Below are 20924 nucleotides of genomic sequence, written 5' to 3'. Positions count from 1 at the left end.
GTGGGGACCCTAGATAGCTTCAGGATAAAGCTGGTGGCCAGAAAGACCATGTGATCAGAGGGATGGGACTTTCAGCCCCATCCACCAACCTCCCACAAGAGGAGTGGGGCTGAAGATTAACCTCTGTCAAGCTCTTGAGCAACGGAGGTTTGATGAGCGTTTAGGTTGATGAATGTCTTCAGGCACTGTGGGGGTGGCACACCCACAGGACATGGAGGCTCTGAGACCGTTCCCCAATCCTTGCCCACTGCATCTCTTTGGCTGTTCATCCGTACCCTTTGCAATACACACACACACACACACACACACACACATCCCAGAAATCACTGCTGCCATCTGTCCTGCTCACGGTGAATTGTATGGCTCCCTGACCTATTGCTGTGTCTTCTATTTCAGGCATCAGGCAAGAGCCTACCAAAGAGTTTGTGTGTTTTTAAAAAGGTTTTGACTTCAAGTGACAAGGTCAGCAATAGAACATTCTCACACCATTAGGATCCTTACTGGTTAAAAGCCTTACAGTGATATTCAGAAGTCACCTTTCCGAAGAAACCAACCAACAGCAAATGAAATCAGATGTCTTCTTTGAGGAGAGCCCTGGGAGGCAGGTGGATTGATGGTAAATGGTCAACTTTGCAACAGATACAAGAGGGTGGATTTTGTCTGATAATCAGCAAGCCTGTATTTTCAAAACCAGATCAATCGCTCAACATTCCACGTCTCATGTGAGACTGTATCCTGGATGTGGCATAAGCTCACTAGCAAGTTTATCTTCCCCCCACTTCCTCTTTCGGGGATGAATTCCTACTTTATGTAGACCAACTCAAGAGTCATCGGGGGACCCCCAGAGCTGAAACAACCAGACCTTTCATCTGAGAAAATACATCCCAATCTCTTCTATGAAAATTATATAGATCCAAATGCTTTTTTTTTTTAATTACATTTTGTACTTTTTCACCAGTTGGAATATATTTTACACCTTTCCTAAATGGCTTGAACAGTTGATTTTTTTAAAATTTAAAACAATAGTACTAAAATTGAATTTTAAAATTAAAGATGAAAGAAAATAAGAAAAACTGGTCAAAGCAAAGCCTGCGTTGGAACCAGTCTACCAGAAAGTCCTGCAGCATTGTTCAGGCGTCTCAAACCCCACTCTGCTTATGTCAAACCAGAGGAATGGAATCCTTTAGACAACTAGCAGATTTTGATTCCATTCACGCAAAAAAAAAATGGCCAGCACTGACTCCGGAATGCGTCCCTCCCAGGGCAGCAGCCCTACGTAGGGGGCCTCTAAACATCCTTTAATAAGGCCCTGCCCCAGGGGGAGTGAAAGGGCAGAGGGTGGGGTGGCCCCTGGGCCGCAGCGGGAGAGTCTGGCCCAGCTCACGCCGCCTGGAGCCAGCAGGTGACCTCACCCAGCGTGGCTCCGGCCTTTTAACGTTTTCATTAAAGAGGCCATTTTTCACCGGGACATCTATGAGGAGAGAGGACAAGAAGGCCCATTCTTTCAGGTTGCCAAGGACGCTCTGCAGAGCGCGTGGGGGCCGCGGCGGAGCGGGCGGGGCGGCAGCAGCTGCCGGGGAGAGGCCAGCGCGCCCCAGGGACAGGTGTGGGCGGCCCGGCCGGCCCGAGGGACTGCCCTGCGCGGCTCCTCCAGACCCCGCCCTTGCGCATGCGGGGAGCAGGGGAGCCGGGGAGCCGGGGAGCCGGGGCTTGCTCGAAACCTGCCCGGACAAGGGGCTGCTATTGAGGGGCAGCGTGGGGGCGCTAGGGCGGCAGGTGCGCCCCAGACAGCGCTTCACCCCGCAGTAAATTCCATAATTACAGGTCACCGAGTGGGCGCCCCTTTGAAGTGAGAGACTTTCTTGTTGTTCCTGCAGCGGATACAATTTGGCTGAGATATCAAATGCAGATAGTAAAAATTTAATTAACAAATCAAAGCCTTTATCTGCAGTTTTCAGAACTGTGGCCAACAGTTTTCTTCCATCTCAAGAGCTCCAGTCAGACGAAGAGAAGAAAACAGCGCCTTTGTAGCACATAAAACGGACTCTCCCTGATGATTGCTCTCACAGATAAGGCTTCCAGTGACTGCAAGAGGCTTGGAGGCCCCTGCCATGGCTGCGTGTTTGAAAGCCCTTTGACGCGGGGGCCCTGGTTAACCCTTTATCTTCAGAACTCAGGATGACTCTCACAAGCCAGGCTGGGAGAGAAGAGGAGCCCCTTGTGTGGGTTACATCCCCGGGACCAAACAAAAGTAAACAACCCAGATCTTCTTTTTAGGTACCTAATGTGGACTCAGTTTCATGAGAGACACAGAGATCAAGTCATACTAGGTTGGTGCAAAAGTGACTGCGGTTTTTTTCCATTAAAAGTAGTGGCTAATATTACAGCTGCCATCCACTTAATTGCAGACTCAAAAGGGTTAAGAATGTGTCCAGACTCCTAATGCAGACAAAACTCTCATGAACAAAGCAAGAGGAAATTATGCAGGCAACATGTAATTAACATCCAATCAGATCACCAGAATCCAAATGTGTGGGCATCTGTACTACATACGTACCTACCCTTGTTTAAAACTATCAAGATGCCATCTGACTATGATTAAAGGTGGTTTTATTTTCATTTTTTGTGCTTAGCTCTAGTTTTCAGGGTTCCTGAAATTAACATGTGTGAAATGTATAATAACAAATTACTACATCAGTTAATGGCGCTCCTGAGGACAGAGAACAAGCGCAGGGGCAGCTCCCAGTGCTGGCCAGCATGTGGTTTGGATTGGCTGGACTAGACTAGGTTGAATGGGATGGACCAAGAAGGGATAAAGTTCTCTCAAGGCTGTAGGCCTAGGGTAGGAAGGGAGCCGCCCAAAAGGAGAATGCAAAGATCAGGAAGCCAACTGGAGGAAGTGTCTGCAACGTCACCAAGGCAGGAATGACGCTTGGCCAGAGGAAATGAGGAATCTCCCCTTCATATCACCCCATTTCCCTATTTCCAGGGGAATGTGCATACGCTGGAGGATTCTAACATTGTCCCGTAGTCAACTGCTGTGTGTCAAGTGGACCCCATGAACTGGGCAAAAGTGGAAGAGATAAGGAAGCCCAAAGGGAAGAGAGGAGGCCCCTAAAACCTGAGGCATGAGAGCAGCAAATCTATTCATCAAATTTGATAGGAAGCCTATCTCACAGGCTATAATTTCAACATGAGGCTTTTTGGGGGGTGGTGATGGGGAGACACAGGCAGGCTGAGGACTAATCAAAGTTAAAATGGCCAATCCAGAGGTACCTTGGCACCGTGGGGCCAAGAATGTGACACTCAGAGCGCAGGGCCCAGGGTGCTGAGTGGAAGCCAGAACATCCACTAAGAGGGAAGAAGAGCAGGTGCTGCCCCCGCTCGGTGGTCTCTGGGATATTCCTGCATCCTAACCTGTCACTTCAGAAAGGCAAAGAAATATGGGAACCAGGGAGACAGATGGAGAAAGGGAAGCATCACCAAATACGTTTCATCCTTACCAAGTCTTGGAAACGTGACCCCTGTCTGGGAACGTTTCAGCGTTGCAAAGCCCTCTTGTGCAGCTTGTCCCCGGAAGTGAGGTGCCTGACTACTTGCGACCACTGTACCAGAGGCCAGTGGAGGGACCTTACTTCGAAACGGTTGGGAGCAGCTGACCAAGAGTTCCCACCCAACTGCATTCTGTAACTATAAACCCCACATTTACCATCAAACCCCTGGGCGGTTTCCATTCTAGCTGCTTGAATGTTCCATTTCTAAGCATGAATATCATCTAAGATGCATTTGACAATTAAAGCTATTTAAAGCCATTGATTGCTGTCACTCGTTCAGGTGATCATCTTACTGGAAAAGCAAGATAAAACCCCTGTGACACTGTCAGGATGAGTGCAGGTCATCAGTGAATCTTTAAGAAGATGCTGTCACGTTTATTACATCCCTCGGTTTCAAAACATATTTCCTCCCTGAGGTTCAAAGAGAAAAAAAATTTTAAGAGCTTTGAAAACAACAGAATTGCAGGCCTTCATTTATTTTTACAATTCACTGGGTCTGTAATGTATTAAACATGAGAGGCTCCTCTAGGCCGGCCTGTTTTTAATAAGTGTGGCTTGCTAATTCCCCTGCATTTGCTTAATGAACATGAGAGCTGCAGAGCAGAATCAGATCTAGGATGTTCTTGAACCACATGCAGCTAAACACATGCTCACTTAGGTGTCTGATGAATGCAAAGCTGACATTTAGGGTACACCCTGAAGGGAGATGTCCAAAATTACAGATGTTCCTATTAATTTATTAATGCAATTAATTAGTCAACAAATAGTTATTAACTATAGTTACTATTTATTGGGAACTTGTTATGGGCCAAGCCTTGCTAAAACATTGTTTAATCATCACCGAATTCCTGAGAAGCAGGAACCATTATCTCTACTTTCCCAAGGCACGATAACAATCAGAGACAAGATTTGACTCCAGACCTGTTTTACCACAAAGCCTCTGCTCTAAATCAGTCTCATACTGATTTAGAGCCACGAAATTACAGGGAAATTCCCTGTTGGAGAATATAAAACCATATATCCATGGCCCCTACCTGCTTGCTATAAGTTTATGGTATCTTCATGTACTAGGGCATACACATAAACTGTTAACCAGTGACTCGGGACAGCCTGTCAGCTCCCAGTGATGGCAAGGAAAGTAAGTGCTGTAGCATTCAAGGGTGCGTGTGATCCTGTCCTGGAGTTACCAAGAATGTTTCCAAAGGGGAAGATCATGAACAGGCTTTCTGGTAGTGGTTTTGGGAGAGGGAGACTTGCAGGCAGCCCAGGCTAATGTTTTTTCACAAATTCTGAGTAGGCTAGAAGGTGAGAGCAGTCAGTCTAAAAGCACCTTTGCATGTGTTTGCAAAATCAAAGGAGAAGAGATTCATTTCCATGGGCACTGTAGTAGCTAACATGATTTAAATGTATGATAACACAGATTTTTCACATAGTTAGATAACATAGTATTTAACACAGTTTATATCTATGGTGACAAGCCTATAATAAAGCTAATAATACTACCACCAACCACACTGTGATAAGTCTTTTGCAATTATCTCATTCTATATTCAAACAAGCCTAAATTCCTGTCACATCCTCATTTAACAGATGAGAAAACTGAGGCCAGAAGAGGTAGGCCAGTGGCTCATGTTCACACAGCCACTCAACGGCAGAGCTAGAGTAAAACCCGCTCTCTCTGATGCCAGCATGTCACTTCAGCACCTGGCTCTCCAGGTAGTAACATAGGAAGACGTGGATAATGATCCGAACTGACTCCAAAAAGAGATTCTTGGAAGTTGCACTGTGGAAGCAAAGAAGCAGCTTGTACTGGGAGTCAAGGAAACCCATAAGGGTGGAGAGGGAATGAAGTGAGAGATGGCATCCCCCAGAGGTTAAGAGCTGTCATTTCCCTTTCTCCAAAAGAAGCTCATCTGGCAAATAATCTCCATGCCAAGGACACAGCTAAGAGTGTGTGCATGTGGCCCAGGACAAGGCCCAGACCCTCACCCTGAGTAACATGAGCAGCCACAGAGTGGGATCTGGCTGGCCTCTGGAATTTGGGATTGCAGGTGCAAACACTCACTTGATATTGACAGCATGTCATTTCCTCCCTGGGAGGCCCGTATATAATAAGAGGCTGTGCATGGTCATATTGCCATGGTCTGGTACCCTTAGTAGAAAGTGGATGTGAGAATGCCCTAAGAGAAGGTCACTCGCTCTACAATTGACTTTTAGTTTGGCCAACATTGCAAAGGCTCAGCCAGCTGTGAGGGGTCATCAGCTGCTGGCCAGGCAGTCACTCGGCAGAGCAGGGTCTCTCAGGCTGAGATCAGGGCTTCAGGACAGGACCATGCCCTGAGGCCTGGAGCTACCAGGAGTCCTGCTGCACTCCAGCTCCTCTTCCTGCTGCCTCCACATCTACTTTTCATCCCTGTCGAGGATCTGCCCTCCCCTTCCTCAGTCCTGCAAAGCCAGCCTCAGAGGTGATGCAGAAAACATGGCCTCAAGGAAGAGCCTGGACCAGGCGGCAGGGTCCCAGGTTCAAGCCTTGGCTTTGCCCAAAACCTACTGTGTGATCTTGGGCAAATCACATATATATATAAACCCTGCTTGAAGGACACTATGAGCCCCCAGAACAAGGAGGATTTGCCTGTCCAGAAGAAGAGGGAAGCCAACAACGAGGAACCCTGGGCGTGGCGGCCATTGTTCCCCATGGGACAGAATCCCAAAACCTAGGGTAGCGGCTGAGGAGGAGCAGAGTGGAGCTTTCTGCAGACTCACCACGCTAGAGGGGCAAGATTTGGAGTTTGGGGCTCAGCAAAAAGAAGAGTCCCTGACAAATAGTCGAAAGAGTTCGGGTTCTCGTGAGAATCCTGAAGGCTCCCCTAGGAATGAGTGAACCAGAGATGGACCAGCCCTCACAGGACAGAAGTCTAGCCTCGCCCTTGAATAGTCCCAACCCCTGGTTGGGTTCAGATGACCAGAGCCTTCCAGAAGCACAAGTGCATCCTTCAGGGACAAAGAACGAACACCAGTCAGTAACATGAGGTGTTGGAGTAAACAAAGAGCAGTGAGTATGTGGGTGAATAGAACTGAATGCTAACTATCCCATATAGTTACCATGTCCTGGAGGGTTCTAAATATATGTAAAATTAAAGCACATGTAGCAATAGCACAAAAGGAGGAAGGGAGGGAAATGGAGTTAAACTGTTCTAAGGTCTCTTCATTCAGAAAGCGGTGAAAGAACTAATTTTATCAGACTTAAGAGAGTCAAGGAAAGATACTATAATTTCTATGATAATCACTAAAAGAACTGTAAAAAGAGGGTATAACTAACAAACTAATATGAGAGAGGAATGAATTTTTTAAATAACTAACCTAAAAAGCACAAAAAGAAGGGAAAAGGAATATAGACAGGGTGGAGGGATGCAATGAGAAAACAATAAAATAATAAACTTTAGTATTTACAATAAATGTAAATGAATATTGCAATTAAAAGACAAAGGTTATCAGACTGTAGTGGAAAAAACTAACTGAGGCTTACTAGAGTCATACCTCAAATATAAGAGTAAAGGAAGTTTGAAAGGATGGGAAAAAATATAGCACGCAAAATAACCAAAGAAAAGATGGTCTAGCTATATACTACTATCAGATACTTTAAGGCAGAAAACATTCCTAGAGACAAAGAATAACACCTCATTATTATTTATCTAATAGAAAATAATAATTTTACCACTTCCTTGACAATGTTTCAGTAAGGAATGAGCCAAGCCATAGAATGGGAGAAGCTTTTCGTCGTACATCTATCTGACAAAGGACTCTCAAAATCAGAGTAAAGAGAGAATTCTTATAAGAAAAAATAAGATAGTACAATTTCTTAATGGGCAAAATTTAAACAGGCACTTTATAAAAAAGGATATCCAAATGGTCAACAGACCTACAAAAAGTGCTCAATTATATTAGTCATCAAGGAAATCTCAAATTAAAGCACAATGGAATGAGGGTTCACACCCCACATAATAGCTAAAATTTAAAAGACAGCACCAAGTGTTGGCAAGGATGTGGCACAAATGGAGTTCTCATAACCGTGGTGAATATATATATTGGTATAAACTCTCTAAGAGCTATTCAACAGTATATACCAAAGGTGGCCATACACCTACCTCACGACCAAGCAATTGCCCTCCTAGGTATACAGCCAACAGAAATATGGACACATGTGCACCATAGACATGCTCACAGCAACTTTACTCATAATATTCCAAAAGAGAGAGCAATCAAAATGCCCATTAATTTTAGAATGGATAAAATGGTGTCTACAGTATGTCGCATGATGGAATTCTTTATAAATAAATAATGAAATGACATGAAAATGAAAGAACTTCCGCAATCGGCAGCAACCTTGCTAAACCCCAACACCACACAGGAATCACACAAACAGGATGCTGAGCAAAGGACACCAAACACAAAACAACACCCACTGTATGGCCCCATTTATATAACGTTTAAAAACAGAACAAATGGATTTATGGAAGTAGAACTCACGCTTGTGGTTGCCTTGGGAGAAGGGGTAGTGGTTCAGGGGACACCAGGAGGCCTGGAAGGTTCCGTTTCTTGATCTGGGAGCTGGTTACATGGATGAGTCTGTAAGAAATCATCAGGCAGTACACATATTATCTGTGCACTTTTCTGTCTGGATGTTACTCTTCCACTTAAACACAATGTTTGTTTTTAGTTAGTAAGTCTATTATGATATCGCAAGAGGCAGAATCTCTGAAATTCTGAGTCTTTCTCAGAATCTGTGTGAGCAACAAGCTAACTGGGATTGAACTTTCTTTCCTAGGCAACAGACATTCAGGAATTCCACCCTCCCAGCCACCCCCCAGCCTCCTCTTTTCAGTTTGGTCTGTGAGGAGCCAGTTTCTGTGTTGCCAATGCCCAGGCCAAGGCAGGGTCCTGGGGCAGCAGATCCGTCCCAGGCTGAGGAACAAGGGGTCAGTGGCCAAAGACTGGGACTTTGGGGCCAGCCCTACCCTATTTGTGTTGCCAAAATCACATTTTCTAATAAATGAAGCATTAATTTGATTGAGTTGCAACAGGCATGGATTAGGAAAATAACAATAGTGATTGTACCTGTTGGCAGAGTGTGCAGTGGCATTGGTGTTCTTACACCACTTGCTGGCATTTGTTTCCTAAAGGAACAGCCAGTGAATGACCTCACGCCACTGAGCTGTGGACGGCATCAAGTTTGTTTTGAATCTCTGGCTGGCCAGGCCTGATGTGGCCCAGACAACAGGACAACCTGATTCTCCAAAACCAAATTGGCTGCTTTCCAGGTCTCAGAGTGAGGCTCTGGGGCCACACATGTCCTGCCTTCCTCCCCAGTGGCTCGCTGGGCAACCTGGTCTCTGACACTCAGTGAAATGTGTTGCTCCAGGAAGTTATCCTGTTGAGGATGCCCGAGACCAGCAAGTTGAAGACGCATGGGGGAGCAGAGGAAATGCAGGACCCCTCAGTTATGGGGACCTAGGCCCTGGCTTTCGGGGTGGGGGCAGTTAGAGCAGGAGGACTTTCTACAACCAAGGAGGGAAGAGTTGTGAAGGGAGCAGGGGGTTGATCAAGGAAGCAGCAAAAGGCAGAATGGAAGAGAGCTGAGCCAGGCATGGGAGGCTAGATGTGGGCTGGCAAAAGCAGCAAAGGGAGGTTGCAGAGCTGCGAATCAACCAGCTAATAAGCCATGTGCTATGCGAGCCTGCAGCCTCTCTGTCTTCCGCATGATCCGCAAATCAGTAATAAAGCTCTGGTTCAGCCGGGCAGGGGGGCTCACGCCTGTAATCCCAACACTTTTGGGAGGCCAAGGCAGGCAGATCACTTGAGGTCAGAAGTTTGAGACCAGCCTGGCCAACATGGTGAAACCCTGTCTCTACTGAAAATTACAAAACTTAGCTGGGTGTTGTGGCAGGCCCTTGTAATCCCAGCTACTTGGGAGACTGAGGCAGGAGAGTCGCTTGAAACCTGAGTTTCAGTGAGCTGATATTGAGCCACCGCACTCCAGTCTGGGCAACAGAGTGAGACTCCGTCTCAAAAAAAAAAAAAAAAAAAAAAAAAAAAAAAAAAAAAAGCTCTGGCTCACTGGGCCCTGTGTCATTGATGCCTGGAAAGAGAAGGGAGATACAGATTTGGGTTGAGCAGCCAGAGAGGAGATGAAGCAACGGCCTCCCAGTGAAGGGTGGAGAAAGAGAATCCTGTCCATGTGGGATGGTGGAGCAATGGTGGCTGTGGAGGGAGAGGAGCCGCGGGCCGGCAAGCTGGGCCGGGGGCAATAGACAAGCAGATGGCCAAGGCTCGGTGAGCCTGCCAGGCCACAGTCACACAGCAAAAGAAAGAAGCGACTACTGCACAGGCATGGCCGGAATTCAGGAGAAAACATACAAGAAGCGCTAACACAATGGCAGACTGTGATTATTATCTTGTTCCTTGAAAAAGTCTCCTTTCTTTCCCTTTTCTACCAAGTCCCAGATGACTGAGGAGCTGTCTTTCTTAATGTGCCCAGGGACAAGCTGGCCTCCCCTACCCTCTGTGGCCAGCCCTGCTCCTTCAGTAGGGCCCTATTTGTACCTCTGCAGTCTGCATTCAGACCTGGCCAGATTCTCCCCCGAGCCTAAGGCCTCTGCCGTGCAAGGAGAGCTGTGATTGTGAGGTTTGGTTATAGAATTAAAAGGGTTAAGGGGGGCGTCGGAGCCAGAGGAAGTTCTGTCATTCAGGGCAATGCCTAATTAAGATGAGTAATCAGGAAACCTGCGAGAAAGGCGGTTTTCTTTCCGCAGTGCATCCTCAAGCCTTAGAGAGTTTGACGTCTTTTATTCCATCACCACTTTCTATTTCAACACTGCTCAACAAAGCATCCATAAAACTCAGCATAGCCTCAGGTAGAGGCAAACCCTCCCCCTAGCCCTGGTCAATCTGGTTTTGTACTTTTCAGAAACCAGTTCTGTTCCCTAGATCAATACTTTATTAGATCGAAATCCACAGATGAAAAGCATTGGCCAGGTTGTGTTGTTGCCTGCCAGGAAATCTGTGAAAACTATTTTCATCTTTGCTAAGAGGTAAAATATTTATGTCTTTAATAAGTACGGTGACTGACTGAGACGTCAGTGTGCTTATAAATCTCTACGGCAGAAGTGTGTGTGCACACACTTCTTAAATAAAAGGAACTGGAGGCCTTACAAGTACCACTCTCTGGGCCCTCCCTAGCCTAAGGGGTAAAAGAGCTGTGACCACCAACTTCCAAACAACCCTGCCTCTTCGGTCAGGCCTCTCTTGTTAAGGTGAACACCAGTTTTTCACCATCCTATGATAGCTCTGGCTGTGTCAGACAAGAAAGTGGCAGCTGTAGCTCTCAGTTTCTTCCTGTGGGTAAACTAAGTGGTGGGGACTCAAGCTGGGGAATCAAGGGTGATCACCAGGCCTGAGTGTCAAGTACGGAGCTGATGGCATGTCATGCTGTGATACCGGCTCCATGTGCCCATCCGATGTTGGGGCATCCCCCAGGGCATTTCTGAACCCCTCGTACCAATTACAGCACTGTTCAAACACACACACCCAAACATGATTGTTCAGCTGACAGGTTACGATAAAGCAGTCATCTGACCACAACCACTAAACCACTCAGTGTAGGGAGCTCAGATTACAGGCACTGTGAAATCTGAAAAATTCTTGAAGGACCCAGGACACTTTCACCAGCCAATCTCCCTTCTTTACTGCACAGTTAATAGCAATGGGAAAGAAAACATGTGTTGGCACAGAAACAGTTATGTGACCCAAATACCACAGGCTCAGCTCTGCAGACCACATCCGGGGTCACACAAGAAGTACATGGGACAGAGGGTGCTGAGGCTACTCGAGATATTTCTCTGCCGTGGAACAGTACATAAACACAGTTTACTAAAGAATGCATAGATGTCTACAATTATTTAGGAGACAGCAAAGTTGCAAAGCACTCTGGAAGTATTTTTGGCACTCAGTGTCTGCTCCACATGTGTGAACACATCACCTCTCTGCAAGAGGTTTGGGTAAACCTAACAAAGCCTTGCAGTCCCCTGATTTATATAGAGGAGCCTTTACACGGGCCTCCGTCCACACCCGGAAGTTAATCCTGCGACCTCTTATATGCTCTGGAGTGGAGTGAAGGGGTGATACAAAATAAACCCCACGCCAAACACACGCCTACTCTCCGAGAGTACACTAACACAGACCCTTCCATCGGCGGATCCTTCTGTGTCACACATACAGCAATGGTGCATGTTTCCACATGAACCTGGGGAATTTCATGTGCAAGTTTTTGATTGAAAATGTTTAGGGGAAGTTTTCAACATGTAAATACTACTAAAATATTCTCAAATGATACATAAGTCCAAAACGAAGTTATTGAAGAGTTTAATCAACTTGCGGGGTTTTTTTTGTTTTTATTTATTTTATTTTTAAGTGACATAATAGTTGTATATATTTATGGGATGCAGTGAGATGTTATATGTATATATTGTAGAATGATTAAATCAGGCCAGTTAACGTATCCATTGCCTCACATATTTATTTATGGTGAGACTATTTAAAATCTAGCATGTTAGCAATTTTGAAATATACATTATTATTGACTGCAGTCCCCATGCTATGCAATACATCACTAGAACATATTCCTCCTGTCTAACTAAAACTTTGTAGTCTCTGACCAACATCTCCCCTTTCCCTGTCCACCTTCCACTTGGCCTTCTGCTCTCTGCTTCTATGAGTTTGACTGTTTTAGATTCCACATATAAGTGATGTCATGCAGTATTTTTCTGTCTGGACTTAACTTATTTATTTAGCCTGTTGTCTTCCAAGTCTCAAATGAAAGAATTTCCTTCTTTTTTATGGCTTTATCCATCCATCTGTTGATGAACACAGGTTGATTCAATATCTTGGCTATTGTGATTAATGCTGTATCTGAGTCCATTTAGTGTTGCTATAAAGGGATACCTGAAGCTGGGTAATTTATACAGAAAAGAGGTTCACTAGGCTCACCATTCTGTAAGCTGTACAAGAAGCATGGTGCCAGCACGGCTTGGCTCCTGGTGAGGGCCTCAGGCTGCTTCCACTCAGGGCAGAAAACGAAAGGGAGCTGAGCATGCAGAGATCACATGGAGAGAGAGGCAGAAAGGCAGGGTGCGGTGGGAGCAGCAAGACTGGTTCAACAACCAGCTCCTGTGGGAACCAACAGAGTGAGAACTCACACTTGGGAATTGCATTAATCTATTCATGAGGGATGCACTCCCATGACCCAAATCCCTCCCAGGAGGCCCCACCTCCAATACTGGGGATCAGATTTCAACATGAGGCTTAGTTGTGTCAAACATGCAAACCATAGCATGCTGCAATGAACACGGGAGTGTAGATCTCTATGAGACACTGATTTCAGTTCCTTTGGATACATACCCAAAAGTAGGATTGCTAGGTCAGATGGTAATTCTATTTTTAGTGTTTTGGGAACCCCCATATTGTTTTCCACAATGGCTACACTAATTTACATTCCCAACAACTGTATCTAAGGATTCCTTTGTCTCTGCATCCTCAATAGCTGTTGTAACATGTGATATCTTCTTATGGTTCTAGTTTGCATTTCCCTGATAATTAGTGATGTTGAAAGTATTTATATATCTGCTGACTATTTGTGTGTCCTCTTTAGAAAAATGTCTATTTGGGTCCTTTGCCCACTTTTAGTCATTGTTATTTGCTATCTTGGTACTGAGTTAAGTTCTTTATATATCTTAGCTATTACCCTCCTCTCAGATATGCAAATGTATTTCCTCAAGGCATGGGTTGTCTCTTCACACTATTAATTGTTTCCTTTGCTGTTCAGAAACATTTTAGTTGAATGTAATCCCATTGATCTCTTTTTGCTTTTCTTACCTAGGCTTTGTGGGTTATATCCAAGAAATCATTGCTCAGACCAACGTCACAGAGCTTTTCGTCTATGTTTTCTTCTGGTAATTTTATAATTTTAGGTATTACATTTAAGTATTTAATCTGTTTTGAGTTGACTTTTATGCATATGGTGTAAGATAAGGGTCCAACTCCAGTCTTCTGCATGTGGAATTCCAGTTTTCCCAACATCATTTGTTGATGAGACTGTCCTTTGTCCATTGTTTGTTTTTGGCATCTTTGTCTAAAGTCAATTGATGATAAATGTGTGGGTTTATTTCTGGTCTTTCTATCCCGTTCTATTGGTCAATGCATCTGTTTTTATGCCAGTACCATGCTTTTTTGGTTAATATAGCTTTGTAATATATTCAGAAATCGATGGAGTGTGATGCCTCCAGCGTTGTTCTTTTTGTTCAAGATTTCTTTGGCTATTCGGGGTCTTTTACAGTTCCCTATGAAGTTTAGGGTTTTTTTTTTTTTTTTTTCCATTTCTATTTCTTTAAAGAATGACATTGGAATTTTGATAGAGATTATGTTAAGTCCACAGATAGGTACTATAAACATTTTGGGATCATATGGATACCCATATGAACTATGGGTACTATGAACATTTTAACAAAATTAATTCTTCCAATCTATGAACATGGGATAGTTTTCCATTTATGTGCATGTTCTTCAATTTTTTTCAACAATGTTTTATCATTCTCAATATACAAATCTTTCACTTGATTAAATTTGCTCCTTTTTATGCTATTGTAAATGGAATTGTTTTCTTAATTTCTGTTTCTGATAGTTCATTGTATAGAACCGTTACTTATTTCTTTATGTTGATTTCTATCCTACAATGTTACTAAATTCATTTATTGGTTCTAACAGTTTTTGGTGGAGTCTTTAGGATTTTCTGTATATAAGGTTATGTCATCAGCAAACAGAGAATTTAACTTCTTTCTTTCCTACCTGGGTGCCTTTTATTTCTTTTTCTCGCCTAATTGTTCTGGCTTGGACTTCCAATACCTTGTTGAGTAGCAATGGCAAGAGTGGATGTTTTTGTCTTATTCCTGGTCTTAGAAGAAAAGCTTTCAGCTTTTCAACCTTGAGTGTGAGGTTAGCGGTAGGCTTGTCCTATGTGACCTCTACCGTGTTGAGAGACATTTCTTCTCTACTGAATTTGTTGAAAGTTTTTATCATGTAAAGATGTTGGATATTTCTACAAATGTAAATGTAAAAATCCTCCACAAAACACCAGCAAGCCAAATTCAACAGCACATTAAAAGGGTCATTCACCATGATTAAGTAGCATTTATCCTTGGGATGCAAGGATGTTTCAGCATACACAGATTCATAAATGTGATTCATCATATTAACAGAATGAAGGACAAAAAGCATATCATTATCTCAAAATGGAGAAAAGGCATTTGACCAAATTCAACATCATTTCCTGATAAAAAACTCTCCACAAATTAGGTATAGAAGGAATGTTCCTCATCTTGCATTTTAAACAGTATAAGAGGTGTTTATAATGATTCTACACATATTTCTAGGATCTTCCCTGTATATCCATAAAGTCACCGGGGGAGGGGGATTCTGGCTGTGCCGGTACACACGATGAGATCGGTAAGAAACCTAGTGACAGGTAGGGCCTGAGGGGAGCCAGGACGTGCTTTCCTGCAGCTTCACAGACACGGAAAACGCATGTGTAATGATCAGAAATGGGATAAAACTTTCAAAAGAGCAAAAAATGACTACAAAAATTATAAAATGTAAGTCCGAATTCCATTGTTCTAGAACAATGAAAAGCAGACTCTTATCAACACAAGAAACCATAGCAGTGAGTCCTCTGGCACAAGTCAGCTGTCAACACCATGTCCTGCCATCCCCACTGCCATCTGCTCCAACACCCAGAGAACCCACGGCCTAGTCAACACTTGCACAGCCTCATTTCACTTGATAGACAAACAATTTACATTTTTTTAGCAATACGATCTTTCCATTATGGTCAACCGTAGTTTCTTTCTTGATGACTTGATATTGCATTATGTGAAATGCTGTCTGAATTTCTTCCTAGCAATCTTTCAGCGGCAATAGTTTCTGTGCAACACCCACCATTCTCTTCTGCTTCCTCCCCGTAACCTGGGTCTGAGTTTCTGAGAAAGCTGGACACAGGTCACCTGTAGACCATGGTTATAAGAAACAACACTGCCCCCAAATCCAAAAGTAACTCAGAACCATGGACAACAGGGCTCATATAGGAATGGCAGGGCATACCTGTGTGAACATTTAACTTGCATTTATATATTTAATGTAAGTTAAAATATATTTTTTCAATTTGTATTATTCCTGTGTCAATGTTTGAGTCTTCAGTAACTCAAAACAACGGTTATTTAGCTTTTGTTTGCTGAAATGACTGAATCTAAACTTCATCATTTATAAATTTAGTTAAAACTTACAATTGTTCTTTCCTTAAGAGAGGAAGATTTCTCCACATCCTCTCCAGCACCTGTTGTTTCCTGACTTTTTAATGATTGCCATTCTAACTGGTGTGAGATGGTATCTCATTGTGGTTTTGATTTGCATTTCTCTGATGGCCAGTGATGATGAGCATTTTTTCATGTGTCTGTTGGCTGTATGAATGTCTTCTTTTGAGAAATGTCTGTTCATATCCTTTGCCCACTTTTTGATGGGGTTGTTTGTTTTTTTCTTGTAAATTTGTTTGAGTTCTTTGTAGGTTCTGGATATTAGCCCTTTGTCAGATGAGTAGATTGCAAAAATTTTCTCCCATTCTGTAGGTTGCCTGTTCACTCTGATGGTAGTTTCTTTTGCTGTGCAGAAGCTCTTTAGTTTAATTAGATCCCATTTGTCAATTTTGGCTTTTGCTGCCGTTGCTTTTGGTGTTTTAGACATGAAGTCTTTGCCCATGCCTATGTCCTGAATGGTACTACCTAGGTTTTCCTCTAGGATTTTTATGGTATTAGGTCTAACATTTAAGTCTCTAATCCATCTTGAATTAATTTTCATATAAGGAGTAAGGAAAGGATCCAGTTTCAGCTTTCTACTTATGGCTAGCCAATTTTCCCAGCACCATTTATTAAATAGGGAATCCTTTCCCCATTTCTTGTTTCTCTCGGTGGGATTGTAAACTAGTTCAACCATTATGGAAAACAGTATGGCGATTCCTCAAGGATCTAGAACTAGATGTACCATATGACCCAGCCATCCCATTACTGGGTATATACCCAAAGGATTATAAATTATGCTGCTATAAAGACACATGCACACGTATGTTTATTGCAGCACTATTCACAATAGCAAAGACTTGGAATCAACCCAAATGTCCATCAGTGACAGATTGGATTAAGAAAATGTGGCACATATACACCATGGAATACTATGCAGCCATTAAAAAGGATGAGTTTGAGTCCTTTGTAGGGATTTGGATGCAGCTGGAATCCATCATTCTTAGCAAACTATCACAAGAACAGAAAACCAAACACCGCATGTTCTCACTCATAGGTGGGAACTGAACAATGAGATCACTCGGACTCAGGAAGGGGAACATCACACACCGGGGCCTATCATGGGGAGGGGGGAGGGGGGAGGGATTGCATTGGGAGTTATACCTGATGTAAATGACGAGTTGATGGGTGCAGCACAGCAACATGGCACAAGTATACATATGTGACAAACCTGCACGTTATGCACATGTACCCTACAACTTAAAGTATAATAATAATAAATAAATAAATAAAAAAAAAGAGAGGAAGATCACTAGAATTATTCTTAAGCTTAACTACAAATTTGAATCAGAGAGACATTTTCCTACAATAAGAAACTGAAAGAGAATTGGAAGAGAACAAGGAAAAGGAGGATTTTATACGCACATTAGAAGCAAAGATTTTCTAACATTAAATGCATTTGTCTGTGGGAGATGAAAGACAGGAAAAAGCAGGTAGCTTGATGTATGTGTAATATTTCCAGAGGGAAGAGAAAAAACGGTGATCCTGACCTTGGTCAGAGAGTACCTCATGTCAGCCACCGGATGGTTCATCTTCCCCAGGAAACTTGGGCAAAAATCACAATGATGAATCAATAATAAATCATGTTTACTGAGGACACATCATTTGTCAGGAACTTTGGGGAAAACCTCTCACATGTTACTTGATGTAGGGAAAAATGTGGACAGTCTCCAACTGGACAGAAAAGATCACTGGCCGTCTTTTCAGTGGAATCCTAGAGATGCCTCGGGGGTATGCTCCTCGCTTTGTCTTTGACTAGAGTGTTTTACAATTCTGTAGAGATGAAAGTTAACTTGTAGCAAACTGGGAGTGAGGCAACTTACTCCTATCTGTGGAAACGCAAATTGTGTCCAGTGGAATACAACTGACTATCACCCTGTAGAAACTGACCAGTTTTGCCTCCATTGCATATGTAAGATATGTAAGTTCATTTCGTCTGCCCTTTTTTTTTTTTTCTTTTTTGGGATGGAGTCTCACTCTGTCGCCCAGGCTGGAGTGCAGAGGCGCCATCTCCGCTCACTGCAACCTCCGCCTCCCGGGTTCAAGCAATTCTCCTGCCTCAGCCTCCCGAGAAGCTGGGACTACAGGCACCCACCACCACTCCCGGCTAATTTTTGTATTTTTAGTAGAAACGAGGTCTCACCATGTTGACCAGTCCTTCTTTATCTGACTATAGATGGGTGGATCTTGAGTTCTCTTTTGAGCCAGTTGTAATATCGAGTGACTTCCTCATTAATTGAGTTAAATAAAATCCTTGGCACATGTTCATTTTATGATTGTGTGAGAGTCATGATTTTACTGTCTTCTAAAATTTAGTCTTTAACGCTCTTCTAATCTTCATGATAATACTATGAACAAGAGGAACAGGTTTGCTGGGAATCTTCTAGCAAAAGGTAGAAGGTAGAAGAGAAGGCCTGGGCAACCCCTAGCCCACACATGGCTTCAAAGAAAGGGGCTTTCATATAATTTTATTTGAACTCCCTTTCAATATGTGAATAATTCTTCTCCAGCACCCCTACATTCATAAAGTGTCCAGCGCACAGGAGCTCACTACCTAACAGCAACTTCCACTCCAAAGTTGGAAAGCTGTAGTTCTTACATTGAAAGGAATTTCCCTCTCCTGAAATGTTAGCCATTCTCCCAGAAAAACAATCTACTCCCTTTTCTGCAAGAGTATTTTAACTCTTTGAAGGCCAACATCTCATATTCCCCCAGTCTTCTCCAGATAAAATCCGTTAGCTATTCCTTATTTGAGATAGTTTTAAGACCCCTCATCATCTTGCCTTTTCTTGGTGCTCTTGATTTCATGTCTCCCTAAAATTGAGGCACCAAAAATTGAATACAATTCTGACCCACCCAGAACACTGATCTCATGATCTAAGTTTTAGAAATGTGTAGAGTGTTAATAACCCCATGTTCATAATTTGAGGGGTTGTCTATAATTTGCTTAGGTTCCTTTGTATATACGGAGCTGGCACCAGCTCTTTCTGCTTTTTTGTGTGTACTATTATACGACTCTTCCTAATGTATGTAAACTATGTCAGTTCTTTTTTAAATATGTATACCTACTTATTTCTAGTTAGATTCATTAAAACCGTTATTTCTAAAACAATCAGTTATCCCTTTTATTCGATTTTTATTGAAAAACATCTGCTGTCTTCTGTTTATATTAACAGATTAGTTCTGATGATTAAAAACATAAACTATCTGTTTGATGCAAGGCACCATGGTGGGGTTGTTGAAGCATGTGACAAATAACTCATTTTGACACTGTAAACTAACAATCAATCAATATTTACAGCTACCATTCATACTCCTTTAGGAATTCATGCTGGTGAATTCCACGTTTCTGATAGTTTCTCAGCTAGAAAGGTTGCCAGTTGTGGGAAGCCAGTGTGGTGATGACAAGCATCCTCCAGTTCCCTAAGCTGCTAACAAAGTTGCAGAAGGTTAACCAAAGGAAAGAAATATCCCAATACCCCTGGGCCTGTAATTAACGTGATCCACTACTCCTCCTGGCACTCCCCATCTTCCAGCCCCTGGCTGGCCAGAGCAGTCTGCGGAAGCCTAACCTGTAATCAGGCTGCAATAGAAATGAGAGAAAGAATCACAAAACAGAGGAAGAGGAACTCTGGATGTCTTCTCTACCAGATGCTCCTCTGCATGCCCGAGGTTCCAAAACAGACGGAGCTTTAAACCTGGCTTCTCTCTTCACAGGGCTCCGTGCACCCTCCCTATCGAGCTGTATTCATGGGCAAACAAACCCTCCATGAAGGTTAGCACTCCGTGGTGCCCTTGCTTTTCATACCATTATTAATTATGTACGTAGAGCATTTAGACATCATCTTATGTGGCCACAACAACTGTTGGATAAAAGAAAAATATAGTCATCCCACTAGTTCATTGACCTTCATGCTATCCAAACACTGATTTTTTTAACACATCGATTAAAATAAAGGATATGTTGACATCCTGTGCAGACAGTGTCTGAATTCTTCAGTGCCCTTCAATATAAATACATTGCTCATCACATAAGTTCTTGATGACATGTGAAGGCCCCTTTGATATTGTATAACCATCAAAACCATGGGGAAACATATCAAAAGGGGAGGCAATAGGCCAAAGGTCAATGGCAAGGTCAAGGATGGAATTAAATTTAAGAGCAAAAGTTTCAACTTCATTAGCCACTATTCCCTAGCGAGACTCCAGAACATCCTGTAAGAGCTTGTTGCTTCTATGTTCAAAGTTAATTTATATCATTAGCAATTAAGAAAATTACCTGAGGAACATCACAGAACCAAATTATCCATTTTGATTATTTGGGTATGGAAATGTGGGTCACTTTTTCAATGTCAGGCAACACTTGTAATGTTTCCCTTCAGTTAAACCTGGCAAACTCCTTAAATCTAGAATGAGTTCCTGGTTCACCATTGATGTCATTGCCTCAGGAGAGCCCGAGGAAGGACATACGGACAGTACTCTTTGACCCGCTGTTCCGCACAGCCAAACCTTCTCTTTCTGAGTGAACAGCATTTGTATCATGCGCCACTTCAGCGAGTGCCCTGAAAACCCCTTCACACATACAAGGGAGCCTTGGGCAGGCAATAAAGATTTCATACGAACAGGAAACCAGACTTGTACCACTTTATGCAACAATTTAGCAATAAAGTTAGAGCAATCATTTGGCTCTTCCAACGTGTTGGGAAGAGAAACATGTGGAAGAATTGCAAGTGGCTTCCTATGAAGAGATGAATCTACAGCCACAGACAGTGCCCAAGAACTTTGGGAGAGCTCCCTGGAGACAGTGCTGTCTTCTGAACAGGGCTGGACCAATGGCAGCCTGGGCCATCCATCACCACCCCAGCCAACAGGACAAACACACCCCTGTTGCTCCAAGACGCTTGGGACAGGGCTCCCA

At 43.3% G+C, this 20924-nt stretch overlaps 1 long non-coding RNA gene across 1 annotated transcript in view; it reads right to left on the bottom strand.

Moving 5' to 3' along the window:
* LOC114673700 (uncharacterized) overlaps nt 1-20924 on the bottom strand; it is a 112221-nt gene that overhangs the window by 32030 nt on the left and 59267 nt on the right. The window contains exon 4 of the long non-coding RNA XR_013408364.1: nt 8082-8180. This is a non-coding gene — a long non-coding RNA (uncharacterized LOC114673700). The remainder of the gene's footprint in view (nt 1-8081; nt 8181-20924) is intronic.

The sequence above is a fragment of the Macaca mulatta genome, chromosome 18 (assembly GCF_049350105.2).
Source record: "Macaca mulatta isolate MMU2019108-1 chromosome 18, T2T-MMU8v2.0, whole genome shotgun sequence".
Lineage (NCBI taxonomy): Eukaryota > Metazoa > Chordata > Mammalia > Primates > Cercopithecidae > Macaca > Macaca mulatta.
This window is presented reverse-complemented; position numbering and strand designations above follow the sequence as displayed.